This window comes from Notolabrus celidotus, chromosome 5 (assembly GCF_009762535.1).
Source record: "Notolabrus celidotus isolate fNotCel1 chromosome 5, fNotCel1.pri, whole genome shotgun sequence".
Lineage (NCBI taxonomy): Eukaryota > Metazoa > Chordata > Actinopteri > Labriformes > Labridae > Notolabrus > Notolabrus celidotus.
The window spans coordinates 13,251,235-13,267,419 of record NC_048276.1 but is presented as its reverse complement, the minus strand read 5'-3'; the positions used below and the strand labels follow the sequence as shown (position 1 = coordinate 13,267,419).

Genomic DNA, 16,185 nt, shown 5'->3' with positions numbered 1-16,185 from the left:
GCACACACCAATAATCATTTTGTAAGTTCATCTGAGCGCTCAAACCAAGAATACACGACCAAAGCATCTCTAAGATTTCTATCATTTATTTTCATACTTGAGGTTTTTATTGACACTGTGTGAAATCCACTTTATGGACTCCATGTCCTGGAGACAAATAAAATTTATCCCTTGAAACCAACAAAAAGGATCTCCAGAAAGCACTTGGCCGAAGTCCCCTCAGTCATTTGATCTCCACACTGATGTTGAAAAATAACTCCAGGTATTTCTGTATTTCGTGTCCAAGTACAGTTTTATTTCCAAAGCTGAAGGACACTTTATTGTTCCAGAGTTTAAGAGCAGTTTAAGTGCACTAGCTTGGCTCAGCAGTGTTTTCCATGATGCTGACACTCGCCATCCAATCAGAGTCCATCTTGATAAGTTTTATTAGCCGGATGGGGACAGTCGGTCCCTTTTGGATCACAGGAGGCTCCACATCCTCCAACGAAATTTACTCTGTATGTGTCTGGAGTAAACAAAGCTGTGTAACTGCACTGACTGCAGCTGCTGTTTGTCTGTCAGCAGAAGACTTTGTTTACACATGCTTGTTGGATTATGCCTAGCAGATTTCACTTATCTGCATGTAGAGCTCATGCTAATTGGCCAAAATGCCTTAGACGGTCCCTTGGGACGCAAAGATCGATCCTGAGAAGGCCCAGATGCCAAGTTTTAAAATCACATTTGAAAAGTAAGACTAGAATTGCCACTGGTTATTTCCATCAGTGTGGATTGCCGTGCCAAATGTACATCATTAGAACTTTATTTACAGGCCTCCAACTGTTCCAGATTTCTTATCTCTACTGTTACCCCGCTCTCACACTCAGCTCTCAGCATGCAGTGTGTAGCTTGTCCGAGTGTGAATGTTTACCCTGAACTCATCTGTTTTGAAATAAATACTTCCAAAAACTATAAATCCTCCCACTTCTTGTTCCGAAAAACAACTTCCATGGGAACATACAGCAACCACATCCAGAAAGAAGTGTACAAATATGACCATAAAAGCATTTTAATTGCAGGTCTGTTCTTCTATAAACATAAACCAATAAACCAGCCTCATGTAGAATCACAATAAAGTTTGGACAAAGAACAACTTTTAAACATTTTCAACAAGACAATGAAAGAGGAAGCTGCGGTGGAATATCTGACGCTTTGTTAAAATATGACTTGTTTTGTATTTTGTATTTGTGTAAGTGGCACTTTAACTGGATTTGGATGTTTTTTAGGCTGAAATATTGAAATTCCACAGCTGTTTTCAACAAAACTGTTCCAATGGACACATTTAAGTAGTTAAGTATATCTCTTTTAGAATGAAAGACAGACAGACAGACAGACAGACAGACAGACAGACAGACAGACAGACAGACAGACAGACAGACAGATAGGTCTGAGAGCCAGTGACATAGCCTACTACAGAGCCCAAACTTATCTTAACATCTAGTCTTTTATTGTATTGTCCTTCAGCTCTGCTAACTTAAGGGTCACGAAACTTATCCCTGCAAGTCACAAAACAGGAAGGGGGTCTCTATCTAAATGTCCCTGAGAGTCTTTAACAGCATAGGTTACTCCTTGACTTGTTTTATGTCAGATACTTCGAAAGAAAAAGAAAGAAAGAAAGAAAGAAAGAAAGAAAGAAAGAAAGAAAGAAAGAAAGAAAGAAAAAGCAGTATTATGGCACTGGAAATTAGAAGTTTTGATTCTGATTGGCCGGCAGTTATCCATTAAACGTATTAAACCTTACAAAGTTGCTGCTCCCAGGTAAGAAATAGTTTGCACATATCTTCTTGTAGCTTCCTCGTGATTGGATTGTTTCCTTAAAACAGAAGAATTTCTGAATTTAATCTAGAATAATCCCGCTGTATGCTCAAAGCCACACTGAGTTCCTCATCAAAATGTTTCATGCAGAGGATCAGTACTTTGGGATTATTTTAAAATTCAGCTAACATGGACACACTTCAGTGCTTTCCTCCCCCTGCCCATTTCATGGCCTTGTTGCTAGTGTACATTTCCTCCTCTCCTGGCAGCTTCCCTTCATATTGTAAAACCAGCTCTCTGTTTTAACCATTACTCTGGGATATATCAAAGCTGAGGTTCTTGGAGGATTTCCAAATCTATTAGTTTCTGCTTGCTTAGCTGAAGAACTGTTAGCAGAGAGTGTGAGTCTGTGTTATGGACTGTTAAACCAAAAGATAACAGCGGTTACTCCAAGGAAAAGGGTTTTAATGTCCTCTGAATTTGATGAATTTACTGATTGTCACACTAGAAAATTATTCACAACGTCAGAGTGGAGTGTTTCTGGGCTTTCACTACTTTATTACATGAACCACCTGCTCCTCAGAACTGAAGTCTCTTAATTTATTGACACTTGATTAGAAAGAAAAACTGATTCTGATGGGCAGATAGCTTTTCTTGAGGTTAGTAGGCTGGAGTGTTGCTGTAACTATTGGAGCAGGTTTGGACCACTGGGAGGTCAAAGTCTTCAGGCTCTGTGGGAGAGGAGAAAAAAAGGAGGCTCAACAGAAAATTCTGGCATGGTTTGACAACAGGGAGTAACACATGATACAATAACCAGGAACTTGGAAACATTTTAACCAGAAATCTTGACACTAGGAATGATGACGACATGGTGGGGATGGGAGACGAATGGGAGACGAATAGGAGTGAGGTTTGGTGTTAGTTTGTGCCCCTGTATGGAGCCTGCATGGGCTGGCATTTTGTTGAGGTCAGCCCAGGAATATGGAGGCCTGCAGGGTGTGACCATGCTGCTGAAGAGTCTGTTGTCACACTGACCTTTGTTGGACTCAAGGCTGTGGTGGTCCCAGCCGAGAAGCCGTGCAAACTCTTTTCTCCTGAAAGTATATGTTATTCAAATACTGTTCCACTAAACTGGACTATTTCTGTTGTAATGACGGATCTGCACCATTTTTATTTGGATTTTATTCACTGGGTTTGTGAGTTTTTGGCATTGCATCATTTATGTGTGGCAGTATGTTTGCTGTTAATAAGTTCTGTGAAGTGAGTAAAAAACATGTTCTAATTGATTACAGGCTTTGTGATAAGTCAACTGCAGTGTAATTGCATGTAGTGATAATTTGGATGTTCATACTTACTCCTACAATAGAATTGAACTCAACTATGATCTTATCAAGTGGCTTCATATTAGCTCTCCCAACTCCCCCTAAACTACTCCCCACATCCCCTAAACTAAATTTATAGTCTTGAAAATGAACATAAGTTCAAATGTGCATTTTGCTTTTTAACCTTTGAACACATTTAAAAGTGAGGAAGTCCTCACAGAGGCACTCTGCAGAAAAGTTTTCATGTCCCTTTGGCAGCTTCTTTAAAAGATCCCTAAGAAAATGATGTTCCTCCTGGAAACACACGTCAGTGCTGACTCAGCATGCTCATTTTGCAGGAAAAGCCTTGCTTATGTGCCGCCACATAGCTCCTTCTGGTTCACATCTCCACCATGCTCACTAACTGTTGAGTCAACAGTGTCGTCACTCACCAAGCCTGCAAGCCCAAGGAAGTAGGCTTCAAAAATGGACCAATTTGCCCACAAATCTGTGCAGGAAGTGCTCATGGGAGTTGTAGTGTTGTAGTGTCACATTGCAAGTAGTTTACTATTTCAGAGGCCTTTTGAAAAGACTACAATAAAAAAAAATAAAAAAAATTTGACTCACCAAAGTGGCTACAGGAATTGACTGTTACTCGTTACTTCTGACATTCACCTTCATTCATTGCTTAGCGCCGCTCGTGTGGCTGCTTGTTGCAGCAGCTCTCTCTTCGTTGTTCTTTTTTCGACTTTTTTTCATATCTGTTTGGTTATCTTTGTATTTGGAGCCTGTCATGACTTTTCATGACTCACTTGTTGGCCATGGACACCAAACTGGCTACGTTTGCAGTGGTGTTTTTATTACTGTTTTTGTTCCTGTGTGTGTCCGGAGATCCTGCGTGTATCCATGGTTGCATTGTTTACATACGAGATCAGCTGTTAGCAGCCCGTAGCATGTCGATGCTAAACGGTGCTAGGCCCGATGTTCCCAGCGAGGTGACGAGAAGGAGGCAAGGATGACGTGCTGGTATTGAGGTGCAAGCTAAAAAAAAGACAACATCGACCTGTCCTTCCACCCACCGTTATGGGGAATGTAAGATCTATCTACGATAAGGTGCACCAGAGGGAATACTGGCAGAGTAGCATCATGCTAACAGAGCTAACACTAACATTTCACCTGCTGTGGGTGGACAGGATGCAGGAGAGCAAGACTGAACTAACTGGTGAAGAAGGCCAGCTCAGTCCAGGACCCTGTGGAGGTGGTGGCTGACAGGAGAATTATGGCCAAGCTGTCGTCTCTGATGGACAAGTCTTTTCTATATATATATTCTTGTTGAAATTCTTGTACTGTACACCTTCTTTTTTGCTGCTGTAACTCCATGAATTTCCCCGTTGTGGGACAAATAAAGGAGTATCTTGTCTTAATGTCAAGCCCTGGTTGTTTAAGTTGTAGTCTTTTGTATATCAGTTGAAAATTACATTGTTTCAAAAGATGTGGTCCATTTATCTGAATGGAAATCTTAAAGGGAAGTGGTAACCCGTTTATCCTCTTTGGCCACCATACATAACAAAAACAGAACATATAGAGCCTTTGCATACTATTTAATCCCTCAAAAAACAAATCCGCAAATCATTATTATAAACAGTCATCATGGTCATGCTGTCGTTGCCTCTCAGTAGAAGTGTGCAAACCTTGTTGCGTGGAGTTTGAACATTATCCCTGGGTTATGTTTTTTAGGCATGTCTAACAGTAAAGACCTGCTGGTGTAGGGCCTCTAACTTGCCTGTAGGTGTGGATGGGATAGTGGATTGGTTGTCTGTCTTTATGCTTCAGCTCTTTGACTTGGTTAGAGGTGTGTGCACCCTGGACAGGGTACTAGTGTCAGCTGGGATCAGCTACAGCCTCCCACAATCCTCTAAAGATGAACTTCATCTAAAGGGATAGATAATTATGAGCATTAACAGAACAAGTCAACACAAATTAGTTTTGTGGCCTCTGGCCTTTAAACATAATTTCATGGTGTGAGAATAAGAATCTTTGTTTTATGTATTTTTTTAAGATCTGGTCAATTATTCTTGTTTGTCCGCCTACAAAAGGAAACAATTACTGGACTCTGAGTGATTGCTGATGATGGCGATGATTTCAGGTTTCCCCTGTTTCTGCCATTACAATGTTTCTCATATCCAGACCATCTCTAGATGTGGTTTAACTTTTGAGGGTAATCCGTTTGTGAGAAGGAGGTCTGTTCAGTACAGCTGTTCTCATTACAGCTGTGGTCAGTGTCCTCGCCATCCACAGAGGTTTTCAGATGTGGGAGAGGGATTCATGGGAAAAATGTAGCTCAGTTACCATCTGAAGTCGACTCAATATGTGACCACAGCGCGTGTGTACACTTGGAAAGCTCTCAGAGGGATGATGATGTCTCCTTAAAAGGATGAAGAGCAACATCTGTCCGCTCTTTAGTCTTATATTTGAGGATGATTGAAAATGTCATTGAATCCAATATATTACAGTGTAACCATCCTATGTTGATGTGGCTCAGTTTTCACTTTCTCTTGTGTGCCTTTACCCTTTCCCTCTCAGATATTAGCTAAAACTATCAAGGTACTTTCACCATCCATGCAGTCCGTGCTATTTGGGGTAATGAGCTCTCTTTTTATTAGTTACAGGTGCTCACGTTTAGTTTTGTAGGCCTTAAAGCAAACAACTTAACACAACCTGCAACATTTACAAACTCCCAGGTGAGGGAAGTTGCTCTTTCAAATGAGCTCATTGTAATTTACATTTTAAAGCCCTGCTGGGCTACATTTAGCGAAACAACCCCTGCTGTTAACAGACGTTTCCATATGGTTTGGAGTTACAGCCCTCACACTTGCAGAGTACTTTAATATAATTCAGCTGATGCATACATTTAAGCTCACTTTAAAGCAGTGAAAACACACTTTGTCCTCAGAAACGCACTCACATATCTCTCCTCATCTGTAGATTTTTACATTTTGCACATTGATTTTATTGTGTCTTGCTGCTTCACATAAAAAGACCATGAAACATCCTTTAAAGAAGTTCAAACTCCATGAGCTGAATTGGTTTGAAGTGATATTGAACAGCATGAAAAAACTTTTCTCAAAACTGTTGACTCAGTTTTTCAACTGTCAAACTGTATGCTAAAATCAAAGAACGAATGAATCACAGATGTTTGAATGCAATCATCTTCCAACAAAAAAACCTTAATAATCCATCTGTGCTGGTGTGTCACATCGTAACAAAGAACATCTCGCTGTTGCTCATATGAACATTGTCTGTTGAGGTGGTTTTCTGCCAAATGTCATTATCTGGAGAGTACATTTTGCCTTTGAGTAAACATTTTCTGTGGACTGTACGGTTGTTTGAGAGGAAAATAAAACAATATGGCAAAGCAAGAGGAGGAGGAGGTCAATGACTTAGCCCTCCTGCTGAGAGAGAACAAGCAAATTTGGTCATTTAAAGGGGAACTCCACTGATGTAAACATCAAAGTCTGTTTGCAGGCCTTGCAGAGTGAAGTATATGCGGAAAATAAGTTGTTTATACCCTTTCTTTAGTGCAGAAGAAGCTGGGGAAGATCAGTCAACTACCTTAAGTGATGTCATTTGAAGGCAGAATCAGTTGAAGCTGAAGAAAACTAGATAAAAACCAACGCTCACTGGTCCTAACAAGCTAGAATCTAGTTAAATGACAGTCAAGTTGCATTATGGATACTGAAGGCAATCGGTTGTTTGTTCTATGGCTCTGATAGATCACTTTCCCATCACAGCCCTGTTTCTAGGACGTCACACTAAGGGTGGGAAGCTCAGTTGTTTTTTGTCCTACTGCTGTGTTAAGGTTGTAAGTCATTCAATCCTCAGAATCTGGCACATTGTTTTCCCCTCAGCACTTCCCCCATTGATAAGCGAATACAAAGACAATGGATACTAAAATTCCAGAGAGACATCAGGCCAAATTTTTTGTTAAACTTGTAAGACTCATGAGTTTGCCACCCCCTCCCCCAAAAAAGGATGCAGCAACTCAGTTGGGCTTATTTGTCCTGAAAATTGAGTTAAGACGACTGCCGTCTGCATGCATGCAAACCATAGACTGTATAAAATATGGACGTAGTATCCTTGACATCACCCATCTGTTCCTGAAGCGCTGTTTTGAGGCCAATCGGCTGCGGCAGCCATATTTGAAATGTTGAACTCAGCCAGGTATAGTGTGACGTCAAGAGACGGAGTTTGAGCCTCTTAGCCAACAGCTATGTGTTCCCAGGCTGGGAGCCAAGTCAGTCATGTCCTTATTTAGGCAAAAACTCGTAATCTTAATATCCCACCCGAACAGTGTGCGCCAATAGATAAATTAGCTACTTAGAGCAGAGCCGTTTTTTGAACCAGGCTGTAAACATGTTTATTAATGCTGCAAAGATCGTCTTTCTTGAATTGGTGTGTATGTGGTTTCCGGTGTTTCTGCAGCCAGCCTCAAGTGGATTCTCAATGTATTGCAGTTCATAACACTTCCACATATGCTTCATATTTTGAGACCGGAGGTTGCCGCTTGATGCAAACATTGTCCAGCAGTGAGTAAAGAAAAAACATCCATTCACCAATGATTAACATCCAAAGTTGTAGAAATCATTAAAGATTATATATCATGTCCCAGCACACCTGACTCAACATGCTTTTTAACACAGGACCCTTTCCACTCTGAGTGCCAACTACTGTAAACTTGTAGCGCCTGACAGCGGATTCACACCTTCAGATTAACAGATGTTGGAGGACCCACAGCAACATCCAACCAGCTTGGAAGTGTAAGACTATAATTAGGGGGGTCAGGTTGAATCTATAGAATATCTTTATTGAGGTAATTGAAGGTTTGCTTAAAGGGGAAAATTACAGGACAACTGATATAAAATAACTACTCCACCTGAGTTACCACATAAGTAGATGAAAGAACACTTCACTTTCAGAATTTATTTTTCACTTAGGAAGCTACATGTTAGATATTTATGTACATTTTAATGCAACAGTTTATTTTTTATCAGTTTTTCTATCTTCAATTTTTGTAGAAAAGCCATAAAACCCAGCCCAGTGCCTTCCAGTGAACTGCTCTCCAACAATGTTTCTCACAGAGCTTTAACACTTTTTTTTCCCCCTCTACACAATTTCATGCCAAGATTTCCATTTTATGTGACACACCATTTGTGGGTGTGCATCTCTACATGTGGAACTAGTTTGCTGTGAGATAATGACTTTCACAGGTGGTTGGAGCTGTTGCGTGCTACACTGTAGTCTAGTACAGAGAGTAGATAGTGCAGTTTGGCTGAGGGAACTAATCCCTGCATTGTTACTGATGACAGAGTAGTATTTGGTTCCCATATTTACCTTTTAATGGCGTACTTTTTATCAGATGTTTCTCTTCATTCTCTGTTTGCATCATCTGACAGCAAATTTCAAAGAGAAACACAATATGTGTGAAATGCTGTAACCTGAGTCCAATTGTAATAGAGTGGTCTCTGGGACCAATTCTTCTGTCACAAACACAACATGATGTGAGAGAAGCTGAACACAGGAGGACTAACACGAGTGATAAGCTGCTGCTGATGTGCGACTTTTCTGCAGAAGAAATCAGAGTTCTACCACAGATGTTTGAAGGCCATTGCAAAATACAATGGATGGCTTTAGCCTTGGGGAGAAAAAAAGAAATGAGAGGAAAAAAAGAATATTCTGTGAATGAGTCACTGGGTGAAGGGAGGAGTGATGTCGGCCCAGTCTTCACAGCTGAGAGAGAGTGTGTGTCTGTGTGTTTATGTGTGTGTGTTTGTTGGGGGTGGAGGAAGAGGAGGAGAATGGGGGGGCACCATGAGGATCACTGGGGCCTTCTGGACCCAAGCTGTTGTTCTGAGCTCAGACAGAAACACACAAATACACACAAACACGTGATTGCAGACAAACAATGAAATAAACTGCCCACACCTCAGCTGTCCTCAGATTGGGGTCAGTCCTCACACAGCTACTGTATCTGTGAGCTCAGCATGGAACAAGGATCCAGAAACAATGTTGAACTTTCAACAGCTTTTCATGAAGAATTGATAAAAGAGAGACCACAATAATGAACTCTCCAAGAAAAGTAAAGACTGTAGTTTTGTAATCATGTTAGAAGTGGCTAATTCTTTAAGGCTTGTGTCCTCAGTGCCTCAGTTCAGCATTTTCATCTCTGTGTCTTGAACACAAAAATGCATTTGGTGCCAGTGTTTTCTTGTTGCTGCAATCAGAGCTCTCAGTTGAAAATAGTTCCACTTTTGGAACAGTGCCAGATTTGCAAATGTAACTTCAGCATCACCGACCAATTAAAATCAAGAAGAAGCGGGACATCTGATCTCAGCTTTGCCAATAGTCCAGATCCGTATGGAGGAGAAACTAACCACAATATGCAGGAAGTGCATCATCTTGCACCTTCCTGCATACATGCACAGCTCTCCATTGCAACTCTTGTAGAGGCTGAAGAAGTCTAAAAGCTGAGTAGACTGCAGAACTCACTTTAGGCAGAGTGGCAACAGGTGGGATGACTCTGAATCAATACGTTTAGTGGCTAGACAAAAAAGTGAAGGTGAAGTTGGCTTCCTCTGTTCGAAACAAATGCTGTTTCTTTTTTGTAGAACACTGGGATCAAACTTGATCCACAGTCAGAGTAACTTCTTCATTATTGTCCTCTTCACTGATACTGCACTCACATTATAAGCTGAAGGGAAAGTTAAGGTGAGAAGAACCAAACAGCCGAGTGACGTCATATCTTAGGTGAAGTAAAAATGGTGGCCAATGAGTAAATTCATTTTTTTTGTTTCTCAAAATATAGAAATCTTTTGTGTTCTTTAGTTCAGCATGCATGTCAAATATAAAAATCTTAGTCCAATAAGGTCAACATGTTTTGTATGCGGGGTTCCTTTTGAATGACTCCTAGAAGTCAGTATAGCTGAGCCTCATGGACAGTAAAAATGCTTTTAATATTTGTTCTCACTCATCTTGGTTTGAGCTGCAAGTTCACCTTACACTAGAGAATTGAATTAGCCTGGATGATTTCCAAAATCAGGATTAAAGCTAGGGTTGGTAGTCACAGAAAACTAGCCTGAATTTGAATTTAGTATGTACTATAGGACGGGATATGATTGGTCATATTTTAGCTCCTGATGGCAGGGATGTTTTCCCAGGTTTACTCGGGCTGTATATAGCAGCAATTTTCACTCTTTTTTAAGAACACATGATGTATTGATTGCCATCAGAATCAGATCATTTTAACCAGTATAACAAAAAGTGTATCTAAATCTGACTACCAACCCCAGCTTTTAGGATCATTCATTTCAATGTACATGCTATACTGCTAAAAGCTGCTCATGCATTGTTGAAATGTTCCACTTGTTAATGTCTGTTGCTCACTCTTTGTGTGAAACTCTTGGCCAGGACTTCGTTGTATTAGAGATGTTGTATCTCCACAGGAATTTTCCTGGGAAAAAAAAGGTTGAAAAAAAAGTGCATAACCACAGAGGTCTGTCAGATTGGGGATAAAAGCGAGCAAGTTATGTGAAGTGTTGACTGTTGTGTCCCGTTAAAGGTGTTTGAAGAAGAAGCCTCTCTCTGCTGGCTCACCCTGGAGGATAATTTGTTCTTTCCAGCATTCACAACAACTCTTATAATCTCAACCAGATCTCATAAAGCTATTGTGAAGTCGCGCAAAGTTCCCTTCTGGACACATTTAATATTCATTATTTGAAGTAATTTTGTATGTGGGAGCCTCTGATTCTCATAATGCAGTCATGATGTCACAACAGATAGATGAGGATGAAGAGTGAAGCAGAAGGAGAGCGAAAGAGCTCAAAATCAAAAACATTTTCCTAATCAGAACCACCAGACCAGAACTGTAGGACTCGCATTAATCTCTTTGGACACACTCTGCTGTGTGTGTGAGCCCTGAGGACTTAAGAAGGAAAGTATTACTGAAATCTGCCATTTTTTCTTTTAACAGCTTTGTTTCATAAAACTATAGCATGACGGTGTGCTGACAGTCTGTGATTATCTGCTCTGAAAATCTGCCAATCTTTAATTGACGTAGTCAAAAAAACAAACTCCTGGATGGATCAAACACATCCAGACATCAGGTGGGGATGGCAGCGTGAGCTTGGTGCATCTGTCTGCCCCACTTTCCAGCCTATCAATGACTTAAAAGCAGGATATCCTGCAGGATGATAATTACGTGCTGTAGGCATAGAGACAACTGCCAAAACAAAATAGTTTGAACAATTTCCAGCTTTTATGCCATTGTGGGTTTGAATGGATAATTCATCTTGAGGTCCGGTTGCGACTGCAGTCAATGAGTCACTTTTTAAGTGACCCACTTCTCTGAAAGTGTGGCTAGGAACTCTTTAAAATAACCACAAGAAATATGCTTTTACCCACTCTCACCTCTTTAACCACTTTACTCTGCTATTTCTGCCTAAATCCTGCTGTCATCTCTGAGAGGAAGCCTGGTGATGTCCTAATCTCTGTCCCGCCGCTGCTTTTAAATTCCATCAACATCCTGCCCATTGCTGTAGCTTCAAGTAGTCTGGATTGACCTGCTTCTTCTAAAACTGGCTGTTTAAACTGGTTGACCTCAAACAGCACAGTAAAAAAGGGTCTCCCCTCTGTACCTGGCTGATGTTGATGTCTGCCTGCTACTTAAATGTTTCCAACAAAGGTAAACAGTGAGATCCTGAGGGATTAAATGGGACTAGTATTTAGAAACCAGCTCCCTAAAACATTCTGTAAAAGTTTCCCACCCAGACTTTCATTTCCCAACTCTTATGCAGACCTGCAACATTTTCATCTTAGGATAAGATGAGATAAGATAATATACTCCTGTATTCATCCCACAATGGGGAAAGTCATGGAGTTACAGCATCAAACAAGAAGGTGTACAGTACAAGAATTTCAACAAGAATATATATAGAAAAGAAATGTTCATCAAAGACGACAGCTTGGCCATAATTCTCCTGTCAGCCACCACCTCCACAGGGTCCAGGACTGAGCTGGCCTTCTTCCTCAGTTAGTTCAGTCTTGCTCTCCTGTATCCTGTCCGCCCACAGCAGGTGAAATCCTTCCAATGTGGCATTTGTGTCCGGTGTTAGCTCTGTTAGATGCTACTCTGCCAGTATTCCCTCTGGTGCTGGGTTAGCTTGTCCACCTTATCGTAGATAGATCCTACATTCCTCATAACGCTGGGTGGAAGGACAGGTCGATGTCTTCTGCACACAATAGCCATACTCCTCTCCTGTCAGCCCTATTAGCCCTATCTTTAACCCTCACACAGATCTTATCTAGCAAGTCTCGCACACAATGCTTTTCATATTTGGTTAACTGGCACAATCTACTGTTGACGGCAAAACTAACACATGCAAGTGATCCATTTGAAACTGAAATCCCAGCAGTACCATTTCAGGATATCAAAGCAGGTCTTCTGTTCGTTGACGTCACTTTTATTGTTTCATCTTATCTGTTCCACCCACTCTGACCCAGAACAACACCTGCACGAAGGGAAGCCAGAGATGTCTGTGTGCTGACAGGGCCCTGAGCTGCTGTGACAGCCATAATGAAGACATCCATATCCGCTTCACATGAACACGAGCATCTTTGACTGACGTCTTTGGCAGACGGCCAGACAGAGCCTGTAGGTCAGGGCTGCGCAGGGTGACGAGTGATGGACACAAAGAGATGAATATCCTGCCAGACATGTGTGCACTTGATAAGCTGTTTGAAGTGGCTTACAATGAAAAATACACTTTTAAGTACACAGTATGCAGCTCACCAACCTCTCTGAGAATTTGTCTTTACTAAGGGTCATGCATGATCCTGTTTTATATTCTATCATGCACACAATCATTGGGTCATTGATGCATTATCAAATTCATACAAATGTGCCTTTTGGCTTTTCTTACAAGACATTTCTCACTAAAGCCATGTTTCTACCAAAAGTACTGAGGACATTTGGTTCTGCCACAAAGAGACTAAAAGGTTCTTCCTGCCCACTGTTGTCTGCAGTTCCACTGAGGTCAAAAGACTTGTTAAACTCAGCCAAATTAGCCTGGCAGCATGTGGAAATATCACTGACTTACACAGGTTGACAGATGTCATTATCAAAACTTGTTCTAATATTCTCCCATGCACCATTCCTTTTGTGAAATACCGAACATACTTATTAATCTTGCAATTGAAATCCAGAGCACTGGAAATACTCAGGCAGCAAATCTTGACAGTCACAATACTTGCTAGTACAAAATCAATCAATCTTTATTTATATAGCGCCAAATCACAATAAACGTTATCTCAAGGCGCTTTTACAAACAGAGCAGATCTAGACCGTACTCTATGTTAAATTTAGTAACAAAGGCCCAAACATCAAGACAGGATAAGACTTCTTAAGTCTTATTTCAACTTAATCCACCATGAGCAAAGCACCTTGCAGTATTTAGCTAGTTAAAGCGGCGAGGTAAAAACTTCCTTTTAACAGGCAGAAACCTCGAGCAAATCCAGACTCATGTCAGACAGCCATCTGCCTTGATTGAGTTAGAGTTGATTGAGCCTCGACTGAGAAAACTACTTGCTGTCACGAGTAAGACATGGTAACAACAGTCCCTCTATACCAGGGGTACTCAAATACAAATCTTAAAGGGCCACAAATAATTTTTTCAATGAGCCAAAGGTACATTTGATGAGGTCGGTCAGACCATATGCAGTAATACTGTAATATTTTAAAAAAAAAGTCCTTTTCGTTCAAAATAACATCAAAAATATGAACTACAGTAAATGTTGTTTTTGTGTGTTTGTGTGTCATAGCTGCTTGCAGCTTGATATGATGATTTCAGTGCATTTATTTTCTAGTTCTTACCTCTGAATTTTAAGGAAAATGTCTCTTCAAATTCTTCTGTTTCATCTTATAATGTCGTTTCAAATTAGAAATCTTCATCACAGCTACAGTCTCCTGGCATATTAAGCACATGGGTCTTGTGGTGGTTGGAGGGTGAGTGAATGCAAAAGTTTCACTCCATTCTTCTTTCAATCGCTGATTTTCAACCTCCACTTTTCTTCGAGCAGCAAACTTGGAACACGTCATTTTCGTGCATTCTAGGGTCCTACAGCTGGCAAAGTGCCAATATGCAAACTGCTCCGTAAATGAAAGTGAAAGTTAAAAATTGCACTCGCAGCAGTGGTTTCTAAGTGACCCAGTAATAGCCTGTTTGCGTATCGTTGACATGGAGACAAGTTCCGGTAAACACGCGGGGACCCGACCAAAACGCAGAGTGAAGGAATAACAGTTTGGGGGCCACTGAGGGCCTCTGCTCTAGACCTTTGGGAATTAAGATATACCAGCAGATCACAAACTAGTGTGGCTAGTTTAATTACAGTGACATAAAACTCATACAACCCCACTTCAAAAACGATGAAATATCCCTTTAACAAGCAGAACCTGGGCTTGTCTCCTCGTCATGTAACTGAAAAACAACTATCCGGCATTTTTTTAATTTTAAAACATGTAGTTGGCAGCAGAGTCTGGTCATTTCCCCATAGCAGTAAGCTGCCTTTTTTTGCCCTCCAGGGTGGGCGTTCCATAAGTGTGTGTTGTCACGTGAAAACTATGATCAGAGGGAGATGAAAAGCATCATGCAATGTTCAGCGCTGTGAGGCCGAACCCCAAGGTCTCTATACTTTTGAACAGTACTACTCCTGGAGCAGGGACCTTCGGGGGGGATAAGAGAAAGTCCCTGAAACTTTGTTTAGACCTCCTTCCCTGAGACAAGAACACAATGAGCTCCTCCAAAAGTCCCTGGCCCATGGAAAAAGTCTCAGTGGTGTAAATGGAGCTTCAGATCCTGCTGATTAATCAATAAAGCGATTCTGCTGATCTCGACTTTTGTAACTTTTCGTGGTTAGCTTGACATCTTACACTGACCACATTATTTTCATTATGACTCTTAATCAACCAGAACCAAACTATAAAACAGGCTACAATTAGTAACCAAACAAAGTGCAGACATAGCTATAAATATCTTTTGCAGAACAACATGTTTCTGGCCTTACAGATTGCTAGCATGTGAAGGGTTAGTAAAAACATCTGCAGTCCAGATAACCGAGGGACACCGCCATCCTTCTGTATTATCAGTGCGGTAAAATAAATGTATATCCTTATATACAGTCCAGGTTTTATTACACTGAAGAGTCAGCGGAAATATATATCATGCACAAGAAATAAATAAAACAGGAGATTGCTCAGGATGGAAGAAATGTTATTCCAGTTTCCTGCAGTGTTTTGAGAACATTAAGTCTGTCTGCATTTCTGCATTGTATTACTTCTCTGGACATTACTTCTCAACATCATTTATATTAATCAAGTTACATTGCAGCATTGCTTCATTTGGATGAAGAGGAGGAAGACATTGCCCATTGATCACTGTGAATAAGGTGTCCCAGAGCTCCACATGTCAACAGTTATTCCTTTGACTGTGATGAAAGTGAGAGCAGCAACAAGCCCCACAGGCCCAGCTCATTTACTCTGACACTGTTGCATGTCTTGATCTTCTTGTTTGTGTTCATGTGCCAGGAAGAGGGCCGAAGCCTCTGTGGGGTTTCTGTACACAACTCATCTACTCAGGGGGGCAAGTTTAGCAGAGTGGATCAGATAAGATTTTCTTGTTGAGTGATGTATATTCATTTGGGGGTATTATGTTTGCAAAAAATAAAAAGTAAGAAAGAAATGCAGAGAGAACTCTCACTTTTTTCATTTTCTTAGTGACCTGACATGAAGAGTAACACATGTATGACCTTTATGTACAACTCAATATAAACTGCACCAGGAGATAACTGATTTAAGGTCCCACCCACCCAAACACTGAGTACAAAGTAAGATTTCCCTACATTTTTATCACACGTAGTGGCAACTTGAAAATCTTCTTCATCCCTTCTGCAGGACGTGAGGTCTCTGACTTGCATGTACTCCAAAAATGAAAACGAGACAGACATAAAATGAAACAAACTGAGGATTGATCAACAACTTGACAGC

General features: G+C 40.8%; 1 long non-coding RNA gene across 1 annotated transcript in view; it reads left to right on the top strand.

The window, feature by feature from the left end:
- Nucleotides 1-12,935, top strand: part of LOC117812594 — a 51,762-nt gene extending 38,827 nt beyond the window's left edge. The window contains exon 3 of the long non-coding RNA XR_004631256.1: nt 12,648-12,935. This is a non-coding gene — a long non-coding RNA (uncharacterized LOC117812594). The remainder of the gene's footprint in view (nt 1-12,647) is intronic.
- The last annotated feature ends 3,250 nt before the right edge of the window (nt 12,936-16,185 follow it).